A 7,937-nucleotide genomic window follows, 5' to 3' on the forward strand; every position below is an offset into this window, starting at 1 on the left:
TGATTGAAAAATTCTCAAATGGGACGTTAAAAACAAAGAGTCAATCAATCTGATACACAATTTCATCAAATCGTTATCTTTTAATTGCAATGACACCATATATTCCTTGATTTGTTTTACATTTGAAAGGATTAATGCGTTGTTAGTAACGAGGTATAATTTTTATTGCTTCCTCAATTAAAAAAAAATTAGGAAATTACGCTTACTTTGTAAAACTCATTCTGATTTTACACACAGGTACTCTGAAGTTGATATTAGAAAGATACTTAACTTCCTCATCGACAATATCTATCTTTGTGTAAAGTTAGGTTTTTCAAAATCCGTTAGATTTCCCGTGACCTTCTAATTGTGTCACTTTCTTAGTAGACCTGTTTAAAGATAAACATGCTATAACTTGCGTCAGTTAAAAATAAAGTTGGAAATTTATTTAATTTGTTTTACCAAATAAAGTTACGAAAATACGGTATATTACACAATTGAAAATGAACGCATTATCAAGTTCCCAATTTATAATAATTTCTTTTCCTGCCAGAAAAGTAATGCCTCTGTCCATCACATGAAACAGTCGCTATTTTTAGATTGATAAACAAAAATGGCGTCAAGAAAACGAGGTAAGCCGTTTTGTATACAAATAACTTTTGACATGGATGGCAAAAGTCTAACCTTAAAGATACTTATCTTTTAAAGCAGTTTTAACCATCTACTCTGTAATGACAGATATTATTCTTTTATTCATAATCATAATCAAATTGCAACGTGTCTCGTCGTCTATGATTTCCCGCGGACATGCGTGTATATATACTGTTAACGCACTTTCTTCATCAATATTCATGAGAAGGCTGAATTCTTAATTGCACATCTTGCTTATTTGTTTTGTAATTACAACGACTTATTTGGTAAAACTTTGTGGAAAGTTTTATTTTTCATTAGACATCATGTCTCTCAAATCGTTTAATCATTTTGGTTCACAAAAAAAAAAATCGACGTTTGACAATTAATATTGTTCTGTGTTTAAGCTGTTGAAAATTTCTCAAATAGTCGCTTTTATTCCCACATTTGTGTTTGTTCACAAATACGTATTGTGAATGCTTTTGATAATGTTTAATGTTTTAGAGAGAGAGAGAGAGAGAGAGAGAGAGATATCTATATATAGATATAGATATAGATAGATAGATAGATAGATAGAGAGAGAGAGAGAGAGAGAGAGAGAGAGAGAGAGAGAAAATATCATAGTGTCCCGTAATCAATATGAAAATAAAATAAAAAGGCAACACTTCTTGTTAATAGGTAAGCGCTTTCATTGTTTTCTTCAGACGCTTTAAACAATTTAAATTATGACGTTATAATTTAATTCTGGTTATAATTCGGTATTTGATTGGATAAAAAAAATCACTTTATATCGTATAAATTGGGTTGCCTACGTCACAATGACTTACGTCAAGAAAACGTATCGATCCGCCTGACGTTACATTTGAATTTTGTACAATTTGAAGTCAAGGGCAATCATCTTTTTTCTTACACTAAATGAATGAAAATTGGATTATAAGGAATGAAATTAATAGCTACCCAATTTATACAGTATAAAGTGGGTTGGAACAGTTTACAATTTTTTATAAACCGCTTCCAAACCCACTTCATACCGATTAATTTCGGTAGCTATTAAATTCATTCATTAAATAACGTTACCTGGTGGTAACGGCAATAACAATGCAATGACGTCACAATACTCATAGAGGAAACTAATAAATAAGTCAAAGGGAAATAACAATTTACTTGCATACAAATGTTTAAGTTATACATTGAATATGAAAATGTCTATAGTGAACTATTTAATGAAGGTTTTAACAGTTTGATAAAGTATTTCTCCTTTTCTCCTCTTTGTACTACATTGTCTGTATAAAGTTGGTAAAACTGAAAAACTGAAAATTGTCCCCGGCCACAAATATCAAGATGTCCACTTAGATTTATCTTTCTGTATTCAGGCTGGTTAATGTGTTGTTTGTGTACTCGGACACGTGCGTGGGTATATTAAGGCTACACCCAGATATCCTACTTGCCTATACAATATGACGTCATAGTAAGCTGTATGACGTGAACTTTAGAGATAATGATTTCTTAATTTCTACATTTAAAGTTTAACTTCAGGTCCAAGAAAAGAATGGAATCAATCAAAAACATAACTAAATCTTGTCGTTTTTGGGTGGTATAAATAGCTAAGTATTTATCACAAGGGTTAAATATCAAATCCATATTGTCACAAGTATTAATCAAATATTTGCCGAGTGAAAATTAAAGGTGAGGAGAATTCTTGTAAACAAATATAGGAAATGGGAATTTCAAAGCATAAACTGTGAATGTCATGTGTGATTAATTAGGAATTGAAGATAAGAGTCAGGTACGCTGATTTATTTATAAAATTTGAACGGAGATGCAAAGTTACTATTAAGATTCTTGACCAAGAGTATTAAAATTGGGAACTTTGAAGTAGATAAGTAAAAGAGCCTAGGGCTAGAACTCCTGTGGTGCGGAGATGGGGACTAAGTCCATTAATAATAATAATGTAGGTATACCTGGATTGGAGGATGGTGCCATGCTGGGGTTCATAGATCAACGGGCAGACCTACGGACAAAGCGTAGGTGACATGACAATGGTAAGACAGCCAATGAAAAATACTTTTATATCCAGGACCATGAATACCCTCTGAGTACAAAATACCCTGTTTTGCTGGAAAACGAATACTCTTTGGACTACACTTTGGACTCTAATTTTTCGGATCTTACCTTAATTATTACTTTTACATTTTAGTTCTACGCTCTTCTTGAATATTTAGGACAGATTTTAAAAACTTTTGTATAACAACTGCAGTGGTCTATTCTGATGACATTTCAGAAACTATATTATTTAAAAATCTATAAGATCACGATGGATTAATAAACTTTTTAAAAACTTATAAACGTTGTTATTGGCTTGCATTATTCCATTTTTAGAAATCCTAATAACGAAACATAAAGAACATCTGTTGACGGATATTTACTACAAACCAACAGATACCCATCAATAATTCCATTTTAGTTCCTGCCATCCAAGCCATACAAAACGCTCGATCCTTTATAACTTAGCAAGAAGAATCTGTGCTATAATTAGCGACAAATAAGAGATGAACGTCTAAGTGAATTTAAAAAAAATACCTTCTTGAACAGTGTTATCCTATGGGAATTATTGAAGACGGAATAAAAAAGGCAGTAGAACTTGACAGGAAAAACCTTATTAATCCTTCAAAAAACAAAACATCAGATTTAAAAATATAACCTCTTTTCACTACACACAATCCGAGGAACAGAAACATTACTTCAACCGTGCGTCACCTTAACAACGTTCTACAAACCGATGAGGAAATCCTTTGAATAAAGAAATTATGGGAAAAAATATGTATAAAAGCTAAAAATGTTTTGTTTCCTTGGATACATACCCTTGTATCTAGATTCCCAAATCTTTAATGATTGAAAGTTTTCAACAATAAAGCTGATTTTCACTTTTATCTACCAAACAATCTACAAGCTGCAAGAAGCTACCATACAGAGTTTAATATTGCAAATGAGTTAAGAAAATTGAACATTTTCCCTCGTTGGTAATCATAGAAACAGTGTTATTTTCTTCCTCAAAATTTATCGATATATAGTATTCAACTGACGTTTTATCACATAAGTACAATTTAAAGGGCACAAATAAAATATTTCTTGATGAAAAGGTAACTAAATTCCTAAAGTAGCAAAAGAAAAATCATTTTAACCGATTGTACAATGTTTCCATGTTTACACTGCAAAGTATAGCAATTAATCCTAATTTTTCATATTCTATTTGTGTTACAAGGTCCTAAAGATGTATACTTGCCAGTCTTGAATTTCCATGTTTTTCCTACGGTAATTTAACAACATTAACCTAAACTTAGCAACATATTTTATATGGCTATATTGTGTTACCATGGCAACCATAAAAGTTATTTTTAGAGTAATATTGCCAATACCTTTTTATAAAATATTAATTTGTTTTTGTTTTTCTGTTTGTTTGTTTGTTTGTTTGTTTTTTTTTTTTTTTTGTTTTTTTTTTTTTTTTTGATTTTTTTTTTTTGTGTTGTTGATTGAGTTTGATCATGCAACACATGTAACTAGTGAATATTGAGGGTTTTTTTTTTTTAGCATTTTCGGCATTTAACATGTATTCAAAATGTACCCATGGTTACCACTTACTTAGAGATATATCGTAAAAAGTTTTTTAGAGCATAAGTGTTTGCCAGAATGGATTGTTTGATTTTTGTGTCTTTATTAAGGCTCAATAAAGCGCAAAGTAGCTGAAAATATAAATTTTGCTGGCTCTTGAGATGGGTACATACCTCTAATTATTTTTAGAATCGGTAGGGGAAGAAAGTAGTGCAGAAAAAATTACAAGTTCCTTAATTTGTAGACCTGAATAAAAAAAACTGTGATCATGTATTAAACTGAGCCTCATACTTGTTGATAAGGAGTATGTTCCCTTGCAAAAAAGCTTGGCAGATGTAATTTATCAATAAGATCAGCAGAATTATTTTATGTATTATAACACCAGTGAGAAGTCTGGAATTCCCCTACTTTCACTTTCATTTTCAGAGGTTAACGCAGACAGACGCATTTTGCCGGAAAACGAATCTGACATGCCACCTCGAGATTTTAACCAAGGAAAGACAACTTGATGTGCTTTGATTTGAGGGGTCACTCACTGCTGAACGAAAATTAGGGACATTACTATGTGAAGAAACGTTAACATTGCCGCCTATGGGAAAACAATTAGTGGACTGTACCCAATATGTGGAGCCTATTGGTAAGAGAAAATTCTCATAGATCTTTATTTTGTTTTGAACTCGGTGTTTACTATCATTTCCAATTGTTTAGATTTATGAAGGAAGCACATTTTAATTTGTTTATACATATTTTGAAACAAATTGATTTGTTAATAGCCCCCCCCCTTACCCCCTTAGGAACAGACAGCTTATGCTTATATCTTCCATTGTGTACACATGTACATGTAGCATGTAAATTAAATGTATCGATTTTATACAATTTATTAATCCAGAGCCATTAATAGATATTTAGAAAAAGAACAGTTATTTTAGAAGTACATCCACCACTATTGTTTATTTTCAATACACAAAAATTCACAAATGAGGTCGGAATCAGTATTCAGTGAAGTTCAAGGTCAAAGTGAAAGTAGAGTGGCAGTAAGTTATCGAAACTGCTTAGTGCTACCTAGTGCAGAGTCTTGCAGTATGTAGGTGAAATGCACTTGTCATTTTATGAAAGAGGTAAAGAAAAAAAAAAAGGTTTCCATGCCTTATTACAATATTTGTAAATGAAAACTTTTATTTGCATGGAATAGAAATACATGAATGAGGACATAGTATACATGTGCGTTCTTTCAAAGAAGTTGGTCAGGCTACAGTTCTGTGGAAGTTAAGCAGTGTGTGCGTGAACATGCACACTAACATTTTTTATATTTTACATGTATTAACTGCATTACGTGTATTTGTCTAATGTATAATTATTGTCAGTAAACATGCTTTTTACCTGTATTATTAATTTACATGTAATTTAACAATGTTGAGACTAATCAGTGCAAATTCATAATTTTCAACTGATATTAGATTATGGGCATAAAAGGAATGTGGTAGGATTGTGTGTGTTTGGTGTCTGTCTGTGAATGTTTTAGGTGCTTTTGATGCTGATAAATTATTGCACCATTTTTTAAATTGATTTTTTTTTTTAGGTTCATGGTGATACAGGACAACTTCGAGGTTCATGCAGATGGTGTTTAAAGCTATCAGTCAGTAAAAACAAACTCATTTGAACACATCTTGAGTCTTCACATGTAAAATGATGGCAGTACTTTCAATATGTAAGTTGAATTTTCTAAAGCTTCTTTGTGTGTGTGTGTGTGTGGGGGGGGGGGGTGGAGGGGAGGGAGGTGGTGTTAAAGCTTAGAAAATGTAGATTTTAAATGAATATTTAAGCTATGAAAGTGACCATCAAACTAATCTGTACATGTATGCTATATATTTTACAGCTAATATAATTTGAAAAGAATTTCAAAACAATATTTAACATTCATAGTGTTGTGTATGATAAAATATTAAGATTAAAAAATATAAGAGTTAAAATTTCTTTAATATTTGTCAGTCAAAACGAGCGACTTGTAAGGAAATTCAAAATTTTCAAAGTTCTCTTTCATTTTTCTACAAATTACAAAATGGTTACCATGGAAACAAAACATTTTCTGTAGACTATTTATTTGATCTGCTCATGCTAGTATTTTTATTATCTTATAGTTATAATGAATATTTTAGTTCTAATTTCATCTTTTAATTAAAAGTACGGGAAAAGTAACACTACATGTGTAATAAGCAATCCATTATTATGATGTCATTATGACATCATAGATGAGTGAACTTGCATTGGCGTAAAAATTGCTTTGAAACAAATGAATGTACACAAGAATATATAGGCTTATAACTTTTTTATTCCTACACCAATTTTCTTGAATGATACATCAATGGACAGGAAATAATCAGTACTTTCTATTTTTTTTACTTTTGGGGTATTTGTAGACTTAATATTTTTGTCTATCATGGAGAAACAATGAATTCAAGGGTGAGGGATGATCAAATTTTGTGTGAAAATGCATTGATTTTTTGAAATAAGAGAAATGGACCCATATGAGTGCTTGATTGTAATTTTGCTTGATGTATTTAAAGTCATGAAAGAGAATAAATGTGGTAGAAGTACATTAATAGGCTAACCGATGACTTAAAATGTGGGTGCAGTTGTGGCTAGATGGAAGCATTTTTAAAGGATTTTGCATATAGAACTGTGCATGCTGTAAAATCTTTATTAATGATTGAATTTTCCTGAAATTTGGCATAGTGTCACTACATAGACTGTAGTATGACTTATGATGTAAAATGTTGTAAAATCCAGAAAATACTCTTTCATATTGGGTACATACCTCTAATTATTTTTAGAATCGGTAGGGGAAGAAAGTAGTGCAGAAAAAATTACAAGTTCCTTAATTTGTAGACCTGAATAAAAAAAACTGTGATCATGTATTAAACTGAGCCTCATACTTGTTGATAAGGAGTATGTTCCCTTGCAAAAAAGCTTGGCAGATGTAATTTATCAATAAGATCAGCAGAATTATTTTATGTATTATAACACCAGTGAGAAGTCTGGAATTCCCCTACTTTCACTTTCATTTTCAGAGGTTAACGCAGACAGACGCATTTTGCCGGAAAACGAATCTGACATGCCACCTCGAGATTTTAACCAAGGAAAGACAACTTGATGTGCTTTGATTTGAGGGGTCACTCACTGCTGAACGAAAATTAGGGACATTACTATGTGAAGAAACGTTAACATTGCCGCCTATGGGAAAACAATTAGTGGACTGTACCCAGATGGCAAGCAAGACATATAGCAACCAAATTTTATTTTATATATTTTGTTTCTGGTGTCAAGTTTTAATAACTGTCAAAGATTCAAAGATGACTGTGTATGGTTAGAAGGTTTAAGTGGTTACAGACAATAACCTTGTAAGTTATTAAAATTAAAAAGTCAAAGTTTATAGGTTTACAGAGAAATACACAAAACACAAAAGTCAAAGTTTATAGGTTCACATAGAAATACAGACATTTTCTTGATTCATTAATTTCTGTGAGATGAGTTTCGTTATTCCCTATTGTTGAATGTCAGTTGACTTATAAAAATCAAATATACGTATATGAATACCGATTTGTATAAAGAACGCGCTTGTGAAACAAATTTTTTACACTTCTGTATTCCTACTGGGACTTTAAATCAGATATTGGGTTTTGGCTTTCACTTTCTCAAAGTAAACCGTTCATTTTCTTATC

At 31.4% G+C, this 7,937-nt stretch overlaps 1 long non-coding RNA gene across 1 annotated transcript; it reads left to right on the top strand.

Moving 5' to 3' along the window:
* Positions 1-4,580: 4,580 nt before the first annotated feature.
* On the top strand, positions 4,581-7,464 carry LOC133193745 (uncharacterized). Its single transcript, XR_009721998.1, has 3 exons — positions 4,581-4,855; positions 5,798-5,926; positions 7,287-7,464. It is a non-coding gene; the product is annotated as an uncharacterized LOC133193745 (long non-coding RNA).
* The last annotated feature ends 473 nt before the right edge of the window (positions 7,465-7,937 follow it).

Source organism: Saccostrea echinata, unplaced genomic scaffold, assembly GCF_033153115.1.
Source record: "Saccostrea echinata isolate AGI-Se365-2 ecotype Australia unplaced genomic scaffold, CSIRO_AGI_Sech_v1 ptg000028l, whole genome shotgun sequence".
NCBI lineage: Eukaryota > Metazoa > Mollusca > Bivalvia > Ostreida > Ostreidae > Saccostrea > Saccostrea echinata.